Genomic DNA, 24,305 nt, shown 5'->3' on the forward strand with positions numbered 1-24,305 from the left:
GGGCATCGGGTGGCTCGTTGAGTGCTCCTGGCCTGTACATAATATCGTAGTCGTAAGTGGACAGTTCTATCCGCCATCTTAGGATCTTGTCATTTTTTATCTTGCCTCTCTGCTTCGTGTTAAACATGAAGGCCACAGACCGCTGGTCAGTGAGGAGTGTGAAACGTTTGCCGGCGAGATAATGTCTCCAATGTCTGACCGCCTCGATAATTGCTTGTGCTTCCTTCTCAACGGAAGAATGCCTGACTTCAGGGCCCTGTAGTGTACGGGAAAAGAAGGCTACCGGTCTCCCGGCCTGGTTGAGGGTTGCAGCCAACGCGAAATCAGAAGCATCGCTCTCTACCTGGAAGGGTATCCTCTCATCTACAGCACATACCACGGCCTTTTCAATGTCCCGTTTGATGTTGGTGATTGCCTCCTGCGCTTCTACTGATAGAGGGAAGGACGTCGACTTGATAAGGGCTCGGGCTTTGTCCGAATAGTTGGCCACCCACTGAGCATAATAAGAGAAGAATCCCAGACACCTTCTTAAGGCCTTAGGGTTATGTGGCAGTGGTAGTTCTTTAAGCGGGCGTAATCGTTCAGGGTCTGGCCCGATTACCCCATTCTCTACCACACAGCCGAGAATACACAGACGAGTAGTGTTGAAAGTACATTTGTGCTCGTTATAGGTCAGGTTTAGCTTTTGGGCAGTCTCTAGAAATTTAGCGAGATTCCGGTCATGCTCCTGTTGGTCGCGTCCACAGATAGTAACATTGTCCAGGTACGGAAATGTTGCCTCCAACGCATTCTCATCTACCATACGGTCCATTTCCCGTTGGAAAACGGAAACTCCATTCGTGACCCCGAAGGGTACCCAAAGGAATTGGTACAGGCGCCCATTTGCTTCAAAAGCCGTATAAGGACGGTCATCTACTTTTATGGGGAGCTGGTGATAGGCAGACTTTAAGTCAATAGTGGAAAACACACGATACTGGGCAATCTGGTTCACCATCTCGGAGATGCGAGGCAAGGGATAAGCGTCTAGTTGCGTATATATGTTGATGGTCTGGCTGTAGTCGACCACGAGCCGTTTCTTTTCGTTAGTTTTAACCACCACTACCTGAGCACGCCACGGGCTATTACTATTTTCGATGATACCATCCCACTGTAGCCTTCCTACTTCTCCTTTTATAAATTTTTTATCTTCCGAACTGTACCGTCGACTTTTGGTCGCGATAGGTCGACAGTTTGGGGCGAGGTTCGCAAACAGGGATGGCGGGCTTATCTTTAAAGTGGAGAGGCCGCAAACTGTGAGCGGGGGCTGGGATCCGCCATATGCAAGTGTGACGCTCTCGTGGTGGCACAGGAAATCTAGGCCTAGAATTAGTTTCACGCAGAGCTGCGGCAACACAAGGAGTTTAAAATCTTTATACTCTGTGCCCTTAACAGTCAGTGTTACTTTACAGAAACCGATTACCTCCGAAGTGAGGGACTTAGATGCCATCACGACATTGCTCCGGGTAGGGTACACCTTTAGTGAGTACGGTTTGATGAGGCTAGGGTGAATAAAACTCTCAGTACTCCCGCAATCGATTAAGCACTTCGTCGGGTGTCCGTTTACCTTAACATCCATCATAGGCTTTGATAGTGGATGCGGTCTGGACTGGTCAACCGTGACTGAGGCTATCGTAGATCCGTAGGCGGCCGCTGAGACGGTATCAAATTCTGGGACCACGTGTAGGGCCGCGGAGACTGTATCAGGTACGGGATTCCCCTTACATACCTTGCTGAAATGTACCCGTTTCTTGCACTTGAAACATGTGGCGTCTCTCGCAGGACATCGGTGTCTGGGGTGCTTGAGCTGGCCGCAGAAGTAGCATCTTGGTCCGCGGGACATCGCTGCAGTGGTGGGGCTGGGTGGAGACTCCCGTGGTGTAGGGCTGGTCCGAGGCCCAGGCGGAGAGGATGGCGCCTCCTCGCTCGGCGCGCACGAGGCTGACAGGGCCGCATGGCCTGACGCATAGGTCTCGGAGTTCTTCTGCACCACATCCAGCGATCGAGCTGTAGCCACGGCCGTCTTTAGATCCAGAGTGTCCCTTTCAAGCAACCTCTGCCTAATGTAATTCGATCGAAGGCCCGATATAAACGAATCGCGAACCGCTTCTTCCTGGTACAAAATGGCCGTCACGGCCTTGTAGTTGCAGTCCTTCGCCAGGGCCTTTAGATTCTGTAGAAAATCATCCAGCGATTCCTCCGGTAGTTGCCTGCGGGTAGCCAAGAGATGCCTGGCATACACCTCGTTAACAGGCTTCAGGTATTGGGCCTTGAGAGTCGCGAGTGCATCCTCATATGTAGAAGCATCCTCGATTAGCGAGTAAGTCCGATGACTTACTAGGTTAGTCAGTAGGCCCAGTTTGTTGGCCCCATCATTGAGCGACGCAATGAAATGTTCGAAACACCGGAGCCAATGTGCGAATTTCTTCGATGCGTCCGCCGAATGTGGATCACTGTCTAGACGCTCCGGCTTCAGGAGTCTGTCCATCCCTGGAAGTAATAAGCTATTAAAATTGATATACCTTAAATAGCTACAGAGACTGGTAGTTATAACTCAAAAAGTTGGCTTTTAATAGCTTAGAACTGGACAGAACAGAGCACACATGTTAGCCTTCTGATCAGCTTCTCAGAAGTGAACTAGGAGGCGGAGCCAGGGGCGAAGTAACAGATCAGGACAATCAATGGCACAGCAGAGTGGTATACACTACATCAGCATTCCTGGCCAACCAAGAAAACAGCAGGGTTACGATAGATTACAATAGGAAACTATACACAGGTAGAATAAGGTACATACTTATAAGACTTATTTCACCACACTGTGTAACACACTGTTCAGTACACACAGCTCTCCCTGTGTAACACACTGTTCAGTACACGCAGCTCTCCCTGTGTAACTCACTGTTCAGTACACACAGCTCTCCCTGTGTAACACACTGTTCAGTACACACAGCTCTCTGTGTAACACATTGTTCAGTACACACAGCTCTCTGTGTAACACATTGTTCAGTACACACAGCTCTCTGTGTAACACATTGTTCAGTACACACAGCTCTCCCTGTGCAACTCACTGTTCAGTACACACAGCTCTCCCTGTGTAACACACTGTTCAGTACACACAGCTCTCTGTGTAACACACTGTTCAGTACACACAGCTCTCCCTGTGTAACTCACTGTTCAGTACACACAGCTCTCTCTGTGTAACACACTGTTCAGTACACACAGCTCTCCCTGTGTAACACTGTTCAGTACACACAGCTCTCTCTGTGTAACACACTGTTCAGTACACACAGCTCTCTCCCTGTGTAACATACTGTTCAGTACACACAGCTCTCCCTGTGTAACACACTGTTCAGTACACACAGCTCTCTCCCTGTGTAACACACTGTTCAGTACACACAGCTCTCCCTGTGTAACACACTGTTCAGTACACAGCTCTCCCTGTGTAACACTGTTCAGTACACACAGCTCTCTCCCTGTGTAACACACTGTTCAGTACACAGCTCTCCCTGTGTAACACACTGTTCAGTACACACAGCTCTCTCCCTGTGTAACACACTGTTCAGTACACACAGCTCTCCCTGTGTAACACACTGTTCAGTACACACAGCTCTCCCTGTGTAACACACTGTTCAGTACACACAGCTCTCCCTGTGTAACACACTGTTCAGTACACACAGCTCTCTCTGTGTAACACACTGTTCAGTGCACACAGCTCTCTGTGTAACACACTGTTCAGAACATACAGTGTTGTGTATGTACCTTTAAGGGAATAACTGGTCTCAGACTGCAGTACCGGCAGTGACCACCCCTGTATAAAAGGCCCTAGCAGGCTTCTGTAGTTTCAGTTTCCAGGTTGTCTCCATTCAGTAAAGACTTGTTATAATCAACTCCTGCAGTCCGTGTCTCAATTATACACGGACATAATACTGGCGACGAGTAAGAAATGAACTTACCTGCAACTCGGCAGCACCTCAGACGACGTTATTGAAGGTCGAAGCCAGAAGAAAGAAAAAAAAATAATAATCCAAAGAAACGCGAGAAACGGGCGTCGACTGTGGGCAACCGCCCTCCAAATCATCGAATTGAAAAGTGCAGGAGAGACTGTCGAGAGCCAGGCTTTGTTCTCCAGTCTGTGGTTTCCCAGCTAATCGGGCTGGTGGCAGGTAGTACACTGATCCTTCCTGGGCTGTGACGGGCTAGAGCTCGATCGGGTGGCTCTGCAACGGGGCCGGGCAGCGAGTCGGGAAGCAAAGAGAGAGAGAGAGGGTGGAGCACACAAGGGCGCGGCCGGTGCTTCGAAGCCGGGCAGCGTTCAGACCTAAGAAGAGGGAGGGAAGTGTCCCAGAGGGTCCGCTCCACGACGGGAATGGTTCTTCAATTAACGGAGCAAATATTGAAGCGCGATAGAAAAATAAAAATACCGCGGAGAGCGGTGTTGGCAGCAGCGATCGGGGAGGCGCGAAGACCATAGGGCGTCGCCATTACAGGATAGTAAAATAAATATAATCGCCAGCAACAGCGTTGGCAGCAGCGGCAGTGGCGGGAAAGGGTGGGAGGCGCCATCTTAACTCGGCGGGGAAGAAGGAAAAGCGCGGGAGGCGCCATTTTGATCCATCGGGGACGAAGGCAAAGCGCGGGAGGCGCTATCTTAGATTTTCAAGATGCCAAAGACTGGCGATATCACTCCCTTCGCTAATGCAATAGAAGACTGGACCACGTATGTGGAAAGAGTCGAGGTATATTGCGAGGCAAACGAAATAGCCGATGAGAAAAAGGCATCGGTATTGCTAAATTTAATGGGCGCAAGAACGTACGGCCTATTGCGGGACCTGATTACTCCAGCCAAACCGAAGGCGAAGAGTTTTAACGAAATTGTTACTATCCTACAGGAACACCTAAATCCTACACCGCTGCTGATAGCAGAAAGATTTAAATTCCACAGGAGAAATCAGCATAAAAATGAGAGCAATGCTGATTACCTTACGGAACTACGCAAGCTATCAAAGCACTGCCAGTTCGGAGCAGGACTGGCAGATACCTTACGGGACAAATTTGTCTGTGGACTCCTGAGTGAAGGAACCCAGAAGAGGTTACTCTCAGAGAAAGAGCTGACGCTAGATAAGGCTTTCAGCGTGGCAGTATCGTACGAAGCAGCAGCAAGGGGAGCTGCGGAAATACAACAAAAGCCACAGGAATACGGCACCCATGTAATGACACGGGGATTTGCAAAATGTTATCGCTGCGGCAGAACAAACCATGACCAGAAGGACTGCTGGTCCAAGGACAAAATATGCAGGCAATGCAGAAAGATGGGACACATTGCATGAGTTTGCAGGTCTGGGAAGAAGACCAACGACAACAAAAAGGCTACTAAGGAACCGTACAGGAAAGTACAAAAGATGACGGACAGTAGTTCCGAAGACCAGATGAGCGATAGTGAATCCGGGAACAAGAGACTAAGCTGTCTCAAACTTCACAACGTAATCGCAAAAGAGGATCACCGAACCATTTGGGTCACCCTCACGATAGCAGGGTCCCAAGTCAAAATGGAATTGGATACAGGATCAGCTCTAACTGTCATGAATCGACGAGACTATGAGCGGCTATTCTCACACATACCCTTGAGAGAGACACCCATTGTCTTGAGGACGTATACGGGGCAAAAAGTATACCCCAGAGGAAAAATAAGGGTGCCTGTCGAATACAACGGCAAGAAAATACGGAAATTGTATCTCTACATTCTGCAAGATGGTGGACCACCATTATTGGGACGTGAATGGATCAGAAAGATAAGTTTAGACTGGCACTCCATTCAGGCACTGATGGTGGCTGGTAAAAAGGATGACGACGTCACTCCTGGACGATTGTCAACAATCTTAGCTGACGCCAAAGAGGTATTTCAGCAAGAACTAGGCACTCTTAAAGGCGTAACCGCCTCGATAAAAATAGAGGAGAATGCAATTCCCAAGTTTTTCAAAGCAAGACCGGTACCATATGCAATTCGCCCAGCCGTCGAGGCAGAGCTGGAGAATCTGGAGAATGCAGGCGTGTTATCTAAGGTAGACTGGAGCGAGTGGGCGACACCCATCATTCCTGTCATGAAGAAAACATTAAACAATAAGTCTGAGGAGCCAAGGAAGGTTCGCATCTGTGGGGACTTCAAGGTGACGGTGAACCCAGTCCTTCACACAGTACAATGTCCTCTTCCAAGGATAGAAGATATCTTCGCCTCACTATCTGGAAGGAAGCGTTTTACAAAAATTGACCTAGCACAAGCATATTTGCAGATGGAGGTTGAAGAATCCTCTGGGAAGTATCTCACGATAAACACTCACAAAGGTCTTTACCAGTATAATCGACTGGTATTCGGAGTAGCATCAGCTCCGGCGATATGGCAAAGAGCGATGGAACAAGTCCTGCAAGGGATTCCGGGGACTCAGTGTTACTTGGACGACATCCTAGTGACAGGTGAAGATGACAGTGAACACCTTGCCAACCTAGAGCAGGTGCTCACTAGACTACGTGAACATGGGCTACGAGCCAATCGCCCCAAGTGCGAGTTTTTTAAGAAACAGATATCGTATTGTGGCCACGTGATTGATGAAGAGGGGTTGCATAAGTCCCCTGACAAAATTGAAGCGGTACTTAAGGCTCCAGCGCCTGAAAATGTGTCGCAACTGAGGTCATTCCTTGGATTGGTGAATTACTACCATAAGTTTTTGCCGAATTTGTCCACAATTCTGCATCCACTGAACGTCCTACTACGAACGGGAGTAGCATGGAAATGGAGCGATGAATGTAAGCGGGCCTTTCAGAAGAGTAAGGACCTAATCACTTCAAGAGAGGTATTGGCTCACTACAACCCATCACTACCGATAAGGCTGGCGTGTGATGCGTCTCCCTACGGCATTGGGGCGGTACTGTCACATAAATTCCTTGATGGTTCAGAGAGGCCGATAGCTTTTGCGTCACGCTCGTTAACTTCAGCTGAGCGTAACTACGCCCAGATTGACAGACAGGCCCTCAGCCTGGTGTGGGGGGTGAAGAAGTTCAATCACTACCTGCACGGTCAGAAATTTACTCTACTCACTGATCATCAACCTCTCATCTCCATTTTCAACCCTCAGAAGGGCGTACCGATAATGACGGCACAACGGCTACAGAGGTGGTCCCTGTTCCTAGGGGCACACCAATATGACATCGAGTACAAAGGAACTAAACAGCATGGGAATGCTGATGGATTGTCGCGACTACCATTGCCGACGGTGGAAGAGGAACTGGCAGTGGATCCAGTGGAGTTATTCCACTCGACTACAGTCGAATGTCTCCCTGTGACGAATGCAAACATAGAAAAGGAAACACGAAATGACCCGACACTCTCCTGGGTCTATGATTTAACGGTGAAGGGATGGCCAGCACATGGCGATCCACTGCTGCCAGCATTCTCGCCGAGAAGAGAACAGCTGTCAGTGTGCAGAGGAACCTTGATGTGTGGATCCAGAGTAGTAATTCCACCCAAATTGAAGGATAGAGTGCTCAATGAGCTTCATGAGGGTCATCTGGGAGGGGTAAAAATGAAGAACCTAGCCAGAGCGTTTGTGTGGTGGCCGGGAATCGATAGAGAAATTGAAGAGATGACCAAGAGCTGTACTGGATGCCAGAAGGTCCAAAACGCCCCACCACAAGCCCCTTTACATCCATGGGAGTGGCCCTCATCTCCATGGCAAAGGGTGCACATTGATTTTGCTGGTCCCTTTATGGACTCGATGTTTTTAATTGTGGTGGATGCACAAAGTGGCCAGAGGTAATAAAAATGTCCTCAACCACCACAGAAAAAACTATCACAGTCTTACGAACCATATTCACCAGGAATGGGCTGCCTGAACAGATTTGCTCTGACAATGGACCACAGTTTGTGTCTGAAGAGTTCCGGAGGTTCTTAAAGAACAATGGTGTTAAGCATTACACATCCGCCCCATATCATCCAGCCACTAATGGATTGGCCGAGAGGTTTGTTCAAACATTCAAGAAGGCTATCAAGGCAATGTGTAATGAAGATATACCTCGACAACACAAGGTGGATAACTTCTTGTTTGCCTACCGGAATGCGACACATGCGGTTACCAACCAAACTCCAGCCATGATGTTCTTCAATCGAAGACTACGATGCCGCTTGGATTTGGTTAAGCCAAATGTCAGAAGAGATGTGGAGAACAGGCAGTTTCAGAATATGAATGAAAGGCCGACCAGGAGTTTTAAGATAGGTCAACCAGTTTTGGCCCGGGACTACCGCACAAAGAAATGGCAGCCAGGAACGATCTGTACACGGCAAGGACCTCTAATGTATACTGTGGACGTTGGAGAGAGCATTGTAAGACGCCATGCTGACCAGATTCTAGAGTTACTGGAAAACGTCAACTCCACACCACGATCTGACCCACCTGGCGATGAAACCGAAGTACTAATTGCATCTACCGCAGAATCGGTGATATTGGAAGCAGACGAACCAAACAACGACATTGATCCCGACTCAACCTTGCCAGAAGAACCTGATATCCCAAAGAGGCGTTATCCAGACAGAATCAGGAAGCCTCCTCAAAGACTGAACTTATAATTGCTTAACTTCAACCAATGTATCTAGCAACCGTAATTGTAATTGTAATTAGTTATTATTTAGTTGTTAAATGAATGTTATGTACTGTTTATCTAAAAGGGGAGGAATTGTTGTGTATGTACCTTTAAGGGAATAACTGGTCTCAGACTGCAGTACCGGCAGTGACCACCCCTGTATAAAAGGCCCTAGCAGGCTTCTGTAGTTTCAGTTTCCAGGTTGTCTCCATTCAGTAAAGACTTGTTATAATCAACTCCTGCAGTCCGTGTCTCAATTATACACGGACATAATATACAGCTCTCTGAATAACATACTGGTCCAGAAATTCGGGTCTCCACGGGTGAGTACGCACGGGGTACTCACCCATAGGCCGAATGGAATTGCCGGATTCCTGCATGCACTGCGCATGCGCGGGAAACCAGCACTTCCGATCCTCTGAACGAAGAGGTTCAGAGGTCGAACGCGCGCGCAGGGGAGGCTGCGCGAGCGCTTTGAACTTAGTTTGTTTTTACAGGTTTTCCCGGGAGGGTAAGCCTGCAGGATTTACACATTTAAAAAGCAGGCATAAGGCCTGCTTTTTGCAAGGTAAGTGGTCAATTAATTAAAATTAAAACATTTTTTCCACAGGTTTATTATTTTTAAATACTTTAAAGCAAGGTAAGTTTATTTTTAGCCCCGTTATAATATAAAATTATTTTTTTCAAAAATTTAAATTATTGTTTAAAATAGTTATTTAATGTAATTTATAGTTTATTTAAAAAGTGTGATTTAAAAAAAAAATTATTTGAAGGTTTACTGCTATTTTGGGCCCGTAGTATTTATAAGTTTTGACAGGTCTACCTGTCAATCTTATGAATGGGCTTTTCCCTCCTCCGATTGGCTGCCCATGGCTCACGTGATCCCAGGGGACGCATTGCACTAACTACGCCCCTGGGACACGCAAGCACAGCGCGCCGTCAGCTGGGCCATCCCCGGAGCGGAATTCCACGGGGCCCTACAGCTCAACTGCCGGCGCGCAAGGTAAGTGCAGGTTGGGGGCTTACACCCGCGGGAAGCCCCCAACCCAAATTTCTGGGCCACTGTTCAGTACATACAGCTCTCCCTGTGTAACACACTGTTCAGTACACACAGCTCTCTCTCCCTGTGTAACATTGTTCAGTACACACAGCTCTCTCTGTGTAACACACTGTTCAGTACACACAGCTCTCTCCCTGTGTAACACACTGTTCAGTACACACAGCTCTCTCTGTGTAACACACTGTTCAGTACACACAGCTCTCTCCCTGTGTAACACACTGTTCATTACACACAGCTCTACCTGTGTAACACACTGTTCAGTACACACAGCTCTCTCCCTGTGTAACACACTGTTTGGTACACACAGCTCTCCGTGTGTAACACACTTTTCATTACATACAGCTTTCCCTGTGTAACACAATGTTCAGTACACACAGGTCTCCATGTGTAACACACTGCTCAGCAAATACCGCTCTCTCTGTGTAACACACTGTTCAGTACACACAGCTCTCCCTGAGTAACACACTGTTCAGTACACACAGCTCTCCCTGTGTAACACACTGTTCAGTACACACAGCTCTCTCTGTGTAACACACTGTTCAGTACACACAGCTCTCCCTGTGTAACACACTGTTCAGTACACACAGCTCTCCCTGTGTAACACACTGTTCTGTACATACAGCTCTCACTGTGTAACACACTGTTCAGCACACACAGCTCTCCCAGTGTAACACACTGTTCAGTACACACAGCTCTCCCAGTGTAACACACTGTTCAGTACATACAGCTCTCACTGTGTAACACACTGTTCAATACACACAGCTCTCCCTGTGTAACAAACTGTTCACTTTTTTTTATTTGTTGATGGCATCAGGGCTTCGCTGGCAATGCCAGCATTTATTGCCCATCCCCAGTTTCCCTTGAGAATGTGGTGGTAAGCCGCCTTCTTGAACTGCTGCCGTCCGTGTGCTGATGGTACTCCCACAGTGCTGTGGGTAGTGAGTTCCAGGATTTTGACCCAGCGATGATGAAGGATCGGCGACATACTTCTAAGTCAGGATGGTGTGTGACTTGGAAGGGTACCTGGAGGTGATGGTGTTTCCATGCGCCTGCTGCCCTTGTCCTTCTAGGTGGAAGAGGTCACGGGTTTGGGGGATGCTGCCGAAGAAGCCTAGGTGAGTTGCTGCATTCAATCTTGTAGATGGTACACACTGCAGCCACAGTACGCCGGTGGTGGAGTGAGTGAATATTTAAGGTGGTTGATGGGGTGCCAATCAAGCGGGCTGCTTTGTCCTGGATGATGTCCAGCTTCTTGAGTGTTGTTGCAGCTGCACTCATCCAGTCAAATGGAGAGTATTCCATCACATTCCTTACTTGTGCCTTTTAGATGCTGGACAGGCTTTCGGGAGTCAGGAGGTGAGACACTCGCCACAGAAAACCCAGCCTCTGACCTGCTCTTGTTGCCCCAGTATTTATGTGGCTGGTCCAGTTAAGTTTCTGGTTAATGGTGACCCCCAGAATGTTGATAATGGGGGATTTGGCGATGGTAATGCTATTGAATGTCGTGGGGAGGTGGTCAGACTCTCGCTTGTTGGAGATAGTCATTGCCTGGCACTTCTGTGGCGCGAATGTTACTTGCCACTTATCAGCCCAAGCCTGAATGTCGTCCAGGTCTTGTTGCATGCGGGCATGGACTGCTTCATTATCTGTGGAGTTGTGAATGGTGCTAAACACTGTGCAGTCATCAGCGAACATCCCCATTTCTGACCTTATGTTGAAGGGAAGGTCATTGATGAAGCAGCTGTAGATGGTTGGGCATAGGACACTGCCCTGCGGAACTCCTGCAGCGATGTTCTGGGGCTGTGATGATTGACCTTCAACCGCCACAACCATCTTCCTTTGTGCTAGGTATGACTCTAACCAGTGGAGCGTTTTCCCCCTGATATCAGTTTTACTAGGGCTCCTTGATGCCAGACTCGGTCAAATGCTGCCTTGATGTCAAGGGCAGTCACTCTCACCTCACCTCTGGAATTCAGCTCCTTTGTCCATGTTTGGACCAATGCTGTAATGAGGTCGGGAGTTGAGTGGTCTTGGCAGAACCCAAACTGGGCATCAGTGAGCAGGTTATTGGTATGTGCCGCTTCATACCATTGTAGATGACACCTTCCATCAGTTTGCTGATGATTGAGAGTAGACTGATGGAGTGGTAATTGGTCAGGTTGGATTTGTCCTGCTTTTTGTGGACAGGACATACCTGGACAGTTTTCCACATTGTCGGATAGATGCCAGTGTTGTAGCTGTACTGGAACAGCTTGGCTAGAGGTGCAGCTAGTTCTGGAGCACAAGTCTTCAGCACGATAGCCGGGATGTTGTCGGGGCCCATAGCCTTTGCTGTATCCAGCGCGCTCAGCCGTTTCTTGATATCACGTGGAGTGTGTAACATTTGCATATTGATTTATCATTGGCCCGCAGGCATCTGTAAGGAATACCTATTATATTCACATGTGATCACATGCTGAGTTGTCATTGGCCTGCAGGCATCTGTAAGGACTGCTATTGTTTAGAAGACCCAGAGGGCCCTGACTCCATCTTGTCCACACGGTGCTGTACTGATATGAGTAAGATCAGACCTGATGCTTCATTAAAATAGTTTAAATTGTAATACTCTGTTGTCCTGCAATTTATTATTTTTGTACAAAGTGTGCAAAACAAGACATGGTGTCAGAACAGGGATTTGAAATGGACATCATTGGAGCTCCCTTACCCCGAATGAATTGGGAATCTTTGAACTTACCTAGAGAAGCAACACATGGAGTTGATGTTCTCGGGTCCGTTGAAAAGAAAAGGAGAGGAAGAAAAATGCAGCTACCTACTCCTGTGGATCGAAGAAAAAGGGAGAGACATTTTTAACACATGGTCTCTCACCGCAGATGAAGCAAAGGTACTGAAAAGTTATTTTGACCATTTTGAAGCATATGTGATACCCAAGACAAATACGATATTCGCTAGGTACAGGTTTCAGGAGAAAGTACAAGGAGCTAGTGAGTCGTTTGAACAGTTCATGACTGAGTTAAAACTGCTGGTAAAAGACTGTGCATATGCAGATAAAGATGAGATGGTCAGAGACCGCATCGTGTTTGGAATACATTCAGCTAAAGTGAGAGAGAAACTTTTGAATGTTGGGTCCGGGCTAACGCTGGACAAAGCTATGCACATTGCTAGATCCCATGAGATAGCCCAAGCATAGTTGAAAACCATAACCGGCGCCACGAACAGCTCGAGTGAACAGACAGTGCACGCAGTTAATAGACACACACCAAAGAACATCGCCCAGAGAGCGTGTTTCAGAACAGAAAGAACAGAGAGAGTTCTAAAAATGGGCGACACAGACATAAAATGCTTCAAAAACTGTGGATATTGTGGAAACAACTGGCATGGAGAAAAGGAGTACTGCCCTGCCAAAGGAAGGCAATGTACTAAATGTGGTAAACGGAACCACTTTGCTGAAGTTTGCAAGACTGTTTTTGGAAGAGCAGTACACACAGTGAGTGACAGTCAAATGCCAGATAGAGAGCCAAATGCAGAGGAACTGTTTATTGATTCTGTGTCACAGAAAAAACAGATTTCAGGGACTGAGCAAGCTTTTGCCGATATTGAGATAGGAAAACAGGGCAAAGAGCTTAAGTTTAAACTAAACACTGGATCTCAGGTTAATGTAATTCCTCTGAGTATCACAGCTTGAAGGATGAGTGTGAGCTACAGCCCACCTCACGCAGACTGACCGGCTATGGGGGTGAGCAGCTCATTGTAAAAGGCACATGCGTGATGAAATGCAAGTAAAAGAAAGCGACATGATGCTGGACTTTTACATTATTGACACTCGAGCACCGCCAGTGCTAGGTCTAAAGGCATGTTTAGACATGGACCTCGTCAAGCTAGTGCTATCATTGACAGCACCAGTTGATAAGCAGACAGTCATGGAGGAGTTTGCTGACGTCTTCAAAGGAATCGGACTATTCCCAGGTGAATGCACTATTCACCTTGACCCAGCAGCAACCCCTGTGGTTTGCCCACCGAGAAGGATACCCCTTGCTCTGCATAGTCACCTGAAGGAGGAGCTGCAGAGCATGGAGAATACAAAAATCATCGTCCGGGAAACAGAACCGACAGAGTGGGTCAACGCGTTAGTAGTGGTTGAGAAACCACGTACAGGCAAGCTCAGAGTCTGTCTCGACCCCAGAGATTTGAACAAGGCTATCAAACGCCCTCACTACCCTCTACCAACACTAGATGACATCACACCCAAGCTAGTGGGAGCACGTTACTTCAGTGTAATGGACGCACGATCAAGATACTGGACTATCAAGCTCACGGAAGAGTCATCTAAGTTAACAACGTGCTACACACCATTTGGAGGCTACCGATTTCTGCGTTTACCATTTGGTCTTATCTCAGCTCAGGATGAATTCCAGCGGAAGATCAACGAAACCTATGAAGGCCACGACGGAGTAGTCGCAATCGTAGATGACATCCTCATCTATGGCAGGAATAGAGAGGAACATGACAGGAACCTCCGTGCGATGCTACAAAGATCACGGGAGAAAGGTATCCAGCTCAACCCCGAGAAAAGCATAATCGGATCCACCGAGATCAGTTATTTCGGGCATCACCTCTCAACTGATGGCATTAAGCCGGATCCAGAGAAAATCTCCGCCATCAAGAAGATGGAGCCGCCGAAGAACCACGCAGAGCTAGAGATAGTACTAGGCATGGTTAACTACTTAGCCAAGTTTGCCCCGAGCCTCTCCGAAATCAACGCACCCATGCGTCAGTTGCTCAAACAATCCAATGAGTTCTTGTGGGACAAACAACATGACACAGCATTTCAGAAAATGAAAGACCTAATCACCAGAGAACCAGGACCAGTTCTTGCCTACTTCGACCCCAACAAAGAGCTCAGACTACAAGTGGACACGTCAAAGTACGGACTAGGTGCAGTATTACTGCAAGAAGGAAAGCCCATCGGCTACACTTCCAGATCTCTCTCAGACAGTGAAATCAACTATGCTCAAATCGAGAAAGAGCTGTATGCAATTCTGTTTGGATGTAAGCGTTTCCACCAGTACGTCTATGGCCGACAAGTCATTGTGGAATCCGATCACAAGCCCCTCAAGTCAATCATGAGGAAACCACTAGCCGCAGCCCCACCAAGGCTACAGAGAATGATCCTTCAGCTGCAGAAGTACGACTTCACAATCATTCACCGTCCAGGCAAAGACATTCCTGTCGCAGACACGCTCTCCAGAAAGTCTCTTAGCTACCAGGACAACAGCCTCAGTGAAGGCATGGATGTGCAGGTGCACGTGGTGTACAACAGCTTACCTGTGAGTGACTCAAAACTGAAGGAGATCCGAGCAGGCACAGAGAAAGATGCACAACTCACACTGCTGAGCAAAGTCATACACGAAGGATGGCCTGAGGAAAGGAGGAAATGCCCTCAGAGCATATCTGAATTCTGGAACCATAGAGATGAACTGTCACAAATCAACGGAATCGTCTTCAAAGGGGAGAAAATCATAATTCCTACCAGTCTCAGAGGAGATGTTGACAAAAATTCATGCTGGACATATGGGCATGGAAAAATGCAAACAAAGAGCACGGGACACAGGCCTAGAAATTCAGTTGCGTGCGCCAGCCGTTAGCGCCTTAAGAGGAGTAGACTTCGAGCGCTAGACACTTAGCGGCCGGGCGCAGCACGATCTGCGCCTACGCCCAACTTCAGTAGACATTTAGCGCCGGCGCAAAGTGTTTGCGCCGGCGCAGCTTATGACGTCATTTCGTCGTGCAACGCCCTTTGTGCACCCCAAACCGGAACTTCAGTCACGCCCGCCCAATGTGGGCGTGGCGGTGCTAAGAACTGTGAAGTGGAACGCAGCAGAGGCCCTGCGGGCCTCGGGGAGCGCTAATTAAAGGGCACTTACACTGAACTATAAAGGCCAGCCATTTTGTTGCAATGACTTTTGTGCAACGGATTTCTGGACAGAGACCAAGGAAGAGACCTTACTGATTTGGCCCAACATAGGAGAGGTATTTTTGGCTTCTGGCCAGAGCTTGGAAATTTGCCTCATTGTGATTTCATTGTTTGCCAGTATATTATGGGGGCTGCATGGGGTGCCAACCCTCAGTTCCAACATTATGTGCGAAGGGCTCGCAGACGCTGTGTGAGAGGGGCAGCCATGCCTAGACGCAGAGGGGGCATCAGGCGTCGGCAACGTAGGCCTTACCCACTCAGGGAATACCGCCAGCAGGTGTCCTATCTCACCATGACTGCCGCGCAGTGTGTTAAGAGGCTGCGCTTCAGAAGGGAGGTGGTTGCAGAGATCTGCCAGCTGCTTCACAGAGATCTGCGTCCACAGCTGATGTGCAGGACGTCTCTGTCGGTGGAAGTGAAGGTCACGGTGGCTCTGAACTTTTATGCAAGCGGCTCCTTCCAAGCCGCTGCTGGGGACATAGCTAACATATCCCAGTTCGCCATGCATCACTGCATCCGGCAGGTCACCGATGCCCTTTTCACAAGGAGACACCAATTCATCTCCTTCCCCATGACCCTGGAGAGGCAGGAGCAGCATGCAGTCGGATTTGCGAGGATCGCGGACTTTCCCATGGTGCAGGGCGCCATTGACTGCACGCATGTGGATTTGCGGGCACCTATCGACAATGCCGAGGATTACCGCAACCGGAAGGGCTACCATTCCCTCAATGTACAGCTGGTGTGTGACAACAGGCAGCGCATCCTAGCTGTCAATGCCCGCTTTCCAGGCAGCAGCCACGATGCATTTATCCTGCGCCAGACTACTGTGGCTGACATGTTCCAGGCACAGCCTCCCCCAAGAGGATGGCTTATCGGGGACAAAGGCTATCCTTTGTGTACATGGCTCATGACCCCGCTCCGCGCGCCCAGGACCCCTGCTGAGGAGGCATACAACGAAAGCCATCAAGCCACAAGGAACATCATAGAGTAAATGATTGGCGTCCTCAAGCAACGGTTCCGCTGCCTGGATCGCTCCGGCGGATCTCTGCAGTATTCGCCGGATAGAGTCTCCCAGTTCGTCGTCGTTTGCTGCATGCTGCACAACCTGGCTATCCGCAGGACTCAGGCACTGCCACCTCACGTTGGACCACCACCTCAGGAGGAGGAGCAGGAGGACCATGAGGAGAAGGAGGAGGAGGAGGAGGAGGAGTACCAGCCCAGGAGCGAGCCACAAGGTCCAAGGGCCGTCCGTCGGCGGCTTATTGAACGACACTTCTAGGCCCCCTGTCAGGGAATGGCTTGTGGCAATGAAGGGACATGAATGCAGCCGCTCCGCAAGCCCTCAGCCGGTTAACGCAACAACCACTTCAAACATCAAACATGGACAAGCTGAATAAAGAAAAAGCTTTATTGAACAAACTCAGGGCCCTTCCCACATGAAACCCAAAAACAGACAACACCCCCAAAAAACAGTCAAACACATGACTCACTCCCACAACCTGGGGAGGAATAACAAAACTTTTCCATCCAAATGGCCTTCATCCTCGGCCTTACCAAAACAACCACCCCCATATAAAAAACATTTGACAACACCCTCTACTTTGTGTGCCGAGAGGGCGAGTCCTTGTCCAGCCTTTTCCGGCCCCTGGCCGACCTGCTGCTCCGCCTCAACCTGGGCCCTGTGGGTGCTGCAAGGCTGGGGGAAGGCTCCTGAGGGGCACATGGCGTGACGGCAGATGCCCTTGGGGGTCGGCCTAGACGAGCTCTGGCCCTCGAGGGGCCGGCTGCTGACTGCTGCAGCTGTGGCTGGGCAGCATTAGTCTCTCCAACAGCTCGTGGCAGCTTCACTGGGGGAGTGGCAGTGGCGGCTGCAGCAATGGGGGCAAGCTGGGTGATGCCAGGTGCTCGCTGCTCGCCTGAGACACTGGCACTCGGCCGGGCTGGCACTGCAGCAAGCGCAGCAATCTGCTGAAGGCCAGACCGCTGTGCTGCTGCAGCGCGGCGGGTGCCCTGGCGATGCCTGGCTGACACAGCGAGTGTGGCAGCAGTGAGTGCCCGTACTGCCCTGGTCTGTGCCCGCATCAGACCAGCCAGTGACTGCACGGCACCACTGATCAACTGGCCACTCGCTGCCTGTGCTGCCCTGAAGTCGTCCCGACTCGCGTCCTGTGCTGCGCTGAATTCGGCCCGACTCACGTCCTGTGCTGCCCCGAATTGCTCGAAACCCCTGGCCTGTGCTGCCCCGAGTTGCTCAAAACCCCTGGCCTGTGAGGCCCCGAAATCGGACACACTATGAGCCAGGGACTCGATGGCCTCAGGCAACCGTGCCACAACCCCCATGAACTCGGTGTGCCGGCGATCCGAGTCCACGAACATTTGATCGAGGAGGCGCACCTCCTGGGCGAGGACCGTCTCCGGACTGGAGGCCGGACTCTCCCTCTGGGGAGAAGGCCGCCAAGCTGCCCGACCCTTCCCGCGTGGCTGGATGCCACTGGGCCCAGCAACTACACTCCCCTGCAACACTTCCCCCCTCTGGGGAGAAGGCCGCTGAGCTGCCCGACCCTTCCCGCGTGGCTGGACGCCACTGGGCACAGGAACTACACTCCCCTGCAACACTTCCCCCCTCTGGGGAGAAGGCCGCCGAGCTGCCCGACCCTTCCCGCGTGGCTGGACGCCACTGGGCACAGGAGCTACACCCCCTCCGACACTTCCCCCAGGGAAGACATGTCCCCTCCATTGCCATCCCCTGGCGCGGATGAGGGTTCCCCCGATGGGCCGCCTTCCTCTTGCTCCTCCTCGTCCTCCTCTTCCGATGGACTGTCACTGGCAGCTTCAGGGACCTCCTCCTCACCAGCTGAAAGCAGGAAGGCACAAGAGTAGCTTTAGAGTGAGGACAGGGCGTCAGCGAGGGAGGCATGAGTGGTGGCATTCAGCGCATTGGTCGGACAGTGGCAAAGGATGTAGATCTGAAGCGCAAGGGGAACGAGAGAGGTCCAAAAGGTGATGTCCTTACCATTGGGGCCCAGCACAGGGTCGGCATCTCCACATGCAACGGGGCCAATCAGCCGGCCACCCATGAGTCGACCCATGCGCTCCTCCAGGTCACTGAGCTGCTGGAACGGGGGACGGCCTCCCCGGTGTCAGTCCGGCTCCTCAGATTCTGGGCCAGCTTGGCCTGCAAGAGAAAGGACGGCCTCTAAGTACAGTGTGGTGACCTGTTGTTGTGTGCACTGCCTCCCATGGTCGAATAGCTTGGCCAGTGTGGTGCCCTGTTGTTGTATGCACTGCCTCCCATGGTCAAATAGCTTGGCCAGTGTGGTGCCCTGTTGCTGTATGCACTGCCTCCCATGGTCGAATAGCTTGGCCAGTGTGGTGCCCTGTTGCTGTATGCACTGCCTCCCATGGTCGAATAGCTTGACCAGTGTGGTGCCCTGTTGCTGTATGCACTGCCTCCCATGGTTGAATAGCTTGGCCAGTGTGTAAAGTGCAGAAAGTGCAATTGATGTTCATGCCAGTGCCATAGCTGCTGGATGAGGGCTGGCCATTAGGGCTTTGAGGTCCCTTTGCCCATAATGTGAGGTGCACATGCAAGGATGAGGAGGACACTGGAAAGGGTACTCACCCTGACAATCCGAGTGAGGTCGTTAAACTTTTTCCGGCATTGGACACCAGTCCTGGGGACATCGCAGGTGGCTGTGACCCTCTGGGCGACATCCCTCCAGGCTTTCCTGTACACCCTGGTGGCAGGCTTCTTGCCACTGTCCGGGAACAAGATATGGCATCTCCTCTCCAAAGCCCTAACCAGCACTTTTAAATCATGGGCAGAGAAGCGCTGCGCTCGCTCACGGGCCCTCTGCATCCTTCCTGGCGCTATTTCTCTCCAGCAGCAGTGTTTAGGCCTAGCTGGAGGGCTGCAGTATCCAGGGCGTGGCAGCAGACCAAGTCGACCCTTCCCCCTTTAAGAGCTGGCCGGCACCAGGGTGTCTGCTGTCAATCAAGAAATGACCGCACCTGCGCTGTGCCCGGCCTCGGCGGTATCACTCTGCACCGCCGGCTTAGCGCCTAAAGATAGCCGTGCATCGCCAGTTTTAGCGCTCGAGCAAACTCCTTGGCCAAAGCTACTGAACATCGGCGAAGTGGCCTCCACTTTGCGCCGGGCGCAAACTTTAGCGGCCGCCCGACTTTACCGCCCCAAAAGTGGCTATACTGAATTTCTAGGCCACTATGTTTTGGCCCGGAATGTGCAAACACATTGAGGACATTGTCGGAAAATGTTCCATTTGTCTAGAATGCCGCCCATCAAATGTCAAAGAGCCCATGATACCTCACCATATCCCAGACAGGCCCTGGCAGGTCGTCAGCTGCAAGCAAGTGCATGCAAAACATGTACAGAGACAGCAACACCAAAAGAGATACTCTGACAGGTCAGCTAGACTACTGCCGCCGCTGCACAATGGAGAATCCGTCAGAATCCAGGAGCATGACTACTGGAAGCCAGCAGTCGTCATCCAACCAGCTGACACAGCGATCGTATCACATCCGCACCCCAGAAGGACAGGTGTACCGCTGCAATCGCAGGCACCTCCTGAACACCAAGGAACAACACCGTCATTCCAACGAGAGGTCAAGCCTAGAGTTATCCTTGACTTGTGAACTGTCAAAGGGTGTAGGCAGATCACTGCCCTAAAAAAAACTGTACATCGTTATTGAAACGTTGAGATGTTTTCAGTGCTAGTTAAATGTTGAGTTTACTTATATGTTGATGCTACTGAGAACATTATGTAGAAGAAAGGTTCAAAAGTAATGCATTGTGGCGGAGCCACCAAAGGACTCAGAGTGGTTGTACATAATTCCTTTAACAGCAATGTAGTTACTGTCTGTGCCTGTGCCTTTAATTACACTGTTTGACTGTACAATGTTTAGTCACCTTTACAGCGCGGTTTCAACGTGATGACGTCATGCCGTTAGTCACGTGATTCCCCAATGGCGGGAAGAACGTCATGACGTCATGACGTCAGTCTTCTGACCAGGGGATCAGTCCTCGTGGAGCCCTCAAGGAGAGCAGACCTGTAGTTGATGTATTCCAGCAGTTTCTAGTTAAAACCTGTTTTGTTCCATTAAAGTTCATTGTTTTAATTGCCTGAGTCGAACTCAGTCTTTTCGACAGGAACCTCCGTTCCTACAGCATAACATTTTTCTTTTAAAAGAAAGGGGATGTAACATTTGCATATTGATTTATCATTGGCCCGCAGGCATCTGTAAGGAATACCTATTATATTCACATGTGATCACATGCTGAGTTGTCATTGGCCTGCAGGCATCTGTAAGGACTGCTATTGTTTAGAAGACCCAGAGGGCCCTGACTCCATCTTGTCCACACGGTGCTGTACTGATATGAGTAAGCACAGACCTGATGCTTCATTAAAAGAGTTTAAACTGTAATACTCTGTTGTCCTGCAATTTATTATTTTTGTACAAAGTGTGCAAAACAAGACAGAGTGAATCGAATTGGCTGAAGACTGGCTTCTGTGATGATGGGGACCTCGGGAGTAGGCCGATATGGATCATCCACTCGGCACTTCTGGCTGAAGTCACACAACTCTCCCTGTGTAACACACTGTTCAGTACACACAGCTCTCCCTGTGTAACACAGTGCTAATACATCCAGCTCCCCTGACTCGTACACTGTTTACCCTGTTCCATGTATCCTATTGTTTATGCAGCCTCCTGTGGGCTGCTCTGTTGAATCTATTGAGAGGCTGTGACTGATCCCTGTCATTTGAGGGTGAATGTTGTATCCCTGTCTGTCCTCTCTGTGTGGCTTGTTCCTTTGTTTCTTGGCCTATTTTCTCCTGTGCTTCTAGCTATATTCTCTGGTCACCATGGCGATGACATCTCCCTGTGTAGTGCTTCGGAATCTGCAATGGAATGTGTCCTCTCTCTAATCTCTTTGGCTGAGTCTCCTGGGACAATGGTCCCCTGAACAAAGCACGGTTGGCAACAGGTCCTCCGGCTCGCACCCCCCCTTCCCCCCACCACCGACTACCCCGAGTTGGCCTCTCTGCTCCCCCCACAGCGCTGGGGGATTGGCCTTTGTCACGCTGACTCACTGAGTGGAGCTGCTCTTGGCTCGTTGCGTAGATGCACGGACACAAGCGGCAACAGGGTCTCCTAGAGCTCATCCTTTTGTAGACCAGACTAGTCCGTGAAATGTCAGTGAGTTGCCAACACGACCGCCAACAATGGGGAGCTTTCTCTTTGAATTTCTAACGCTTGACTCCTCAGCCCTGTCCACCTTAGTTGGGGGCCTAAGCATTAAGGTTCCTCCCCTCTTCCCATCACATCCAGTCACAAACCCCTTTTCTCTTGTTGAACAGGCCCTTCCTGCTTGTCGAGGCAAAGGATTTTAGTGCCAGGAGAATGGACCACTTTCCGGTGTTGAGGCAGCCAGTGACAGGAGCAAAGTCAGAGACACCCTATCAAATCCTTTAATCCTCTTAACCACCTCAATTAGTTCACCCCTTAATCTTCTATATTCAAGGGAATACAAGCCTAGTCTATGCAACCTCGTAATTTAACCCTTTAAGCCCCGGTCTCATTCTGGTGAATCTGCGTTGCTCCCCCTCCAAGGCTAATATATCCTCCCTCAGGTGAGGTGCCCAGAACTGAACGTAGTACTCTAAATGGGGTCTAACTAGAGTAAACCGCTGCAGAGTAAAGGTTCATTTGAGGCTGGAATACAAAGCGCTGGAAGCCATGTTACAGTTATATAAAGCTCTGGTTCGCCCTCCAGCTGTACAACGCTCCAAGATCGCTGCACTCTTCCAATTTTGATCTCTTGATCACCGATTTCCATCGCTCCACCATTGCCGGCCGTGCCTTTGGCTGCCTGGGCCCTAAGCTCTGAAATTCCCTCCCTAAAGCTCTTTGCTTCTCTCCCCCTCTCTTCCTTTATAATGCTCCTTAAAACCTACCTTTTTGACCAAGCATTTGCTCATCTCTCCTAATATCATCTTATGTGCCTCGGTTCATGCCCCGCATTGTGCAAGACCTGAGCTGGCATCTGCACAGCTACCTACAGGTGCCGCCATGGAAAGAAGGAAAGATTTGCACACAGCAAGATCCCACAAACAGCAATGTGATAAATGACCAGGTATTCTGTTTTAGTGATGCTGGTTGAGGGATAAATATTGGCCAGGACATTGGGGATAACTCCCCTGCTATTCTTCAAAATAGTGCCGTGGGATCTTTTACGTCCATGTGAGAGGGCAGACTGGGCCTCAGGTTTAACGTCTCAACTGAAAGACGGCATCTCCCACAGTGCATCACTCCCACAGTTGACATCGCCGCTATTGCTAAGCATGTCCATTTTGAAAAGCCTTGCTATAACTTTCTCAGGTTTTCCTAACACGTTTTAGGTGCAGCAGAACCTCTTCAGCCTGCCCTGTGTCCTTGAGAATCAAATTTGATCTCCTTGATCGCCACACGTTAAGGTCGTTTTACGCATTTCCTGCAGTGTTGTGAGAGTCACTGAATTTTACAAATATCAGCAGCTTTTTGAAAAAGAGATTATGGTTCGTGCACATATTTTGCTTCTTTGGCACCGGTACTGTAGATTTAGTCCCAAAGAAAACACCTTTGAATTTTATAAACCAACTAGGATAAAACCATTCCAATTCTTTGAAAGCTGGTCAGTGTTTCTGTCTCGATTCCATTTATGTTCCTTTACAACCTCTCCCACTGCACAAGTGAGTGATTCATGCAGTCAGTGTTGACTTGAATAGCTCCAACTAGCTTTCACTTGGGTGTCAGCCGTGGCTCAGTGGGCAGCACTCTTGCCTTTGAGTCAAAAGGTCATGGGTTCATAGTCCCCACGCCAGAATCTGTGTGGCACAAAATCTAGGCTGACACTCCAGTGCAGTACTGAGGAAGTGCTGCACTGTTCGGAGGTGCCATTTTTTGGATGAGACGTTAAATCGAGGCACCATCTGCCCTCTCAGGTGGGTGTAAAAGATCCCATGCCACTATTTGAAGAAGAGTATGGGAGTTCTCCTGGTGTCCAGCCCAATATTTATCAGTCAACCAACAGGTCATTATCTCATTGCCGTTTGTGGGACCTTGCTGTGTGCAAATTGACTTCCGCATTTCCTACATTACAACAGTGACTTTACTTCAAAAAGTACTTCATTGGCTGTAAAGCACTTTGGGACGCCCCGGGGTCATTAAGGCACTATATAAATGCAAGTTCTTTCTTTTTTTCCTTTCAGCGCCAATGGTTCAGATAACAAGTATATTTTATCAGATCTTGCTTCGTTCCACCATGGGCAGTGACCGAAAGCATTGAACCCAGCAAGAGACGGACTGAAGTGGGTAGATACATAGCCTGGTCTGGAGCTGAGCCCCCCTACACACACCAGTAAGGGCTCAGGCTCCATCCCTGCACAAGGGCGGAGGTGGGGAATGTGGTGGGAGGGTAGGGGCAATGTCAGCCTCAGTGCGTCAGCCCCAAGGAGGGGAGGGGAAGATAAAAATTGAGGCAAGCTTCCCGTCTTTTATCACAATCCGATGACACCTGCTGTAAACTGACCACCCGGTTGGCGGGAGGAGATG

Source organism: Somniosus microcephalus, chromosome 12, assembly GCF_052327205.1.
Source record: "Somniosus microcephalus isolate GS21.2 chromosome 12, FLI_Smic_1.0, whole genome shotgun sequence".
Lineage (NCBI taxonomy): Eukaryota > Metazoa > Chordata > Chondrichthyes > Squaliformes > Somniosidae > Somniosus > Somniosus microcephalus.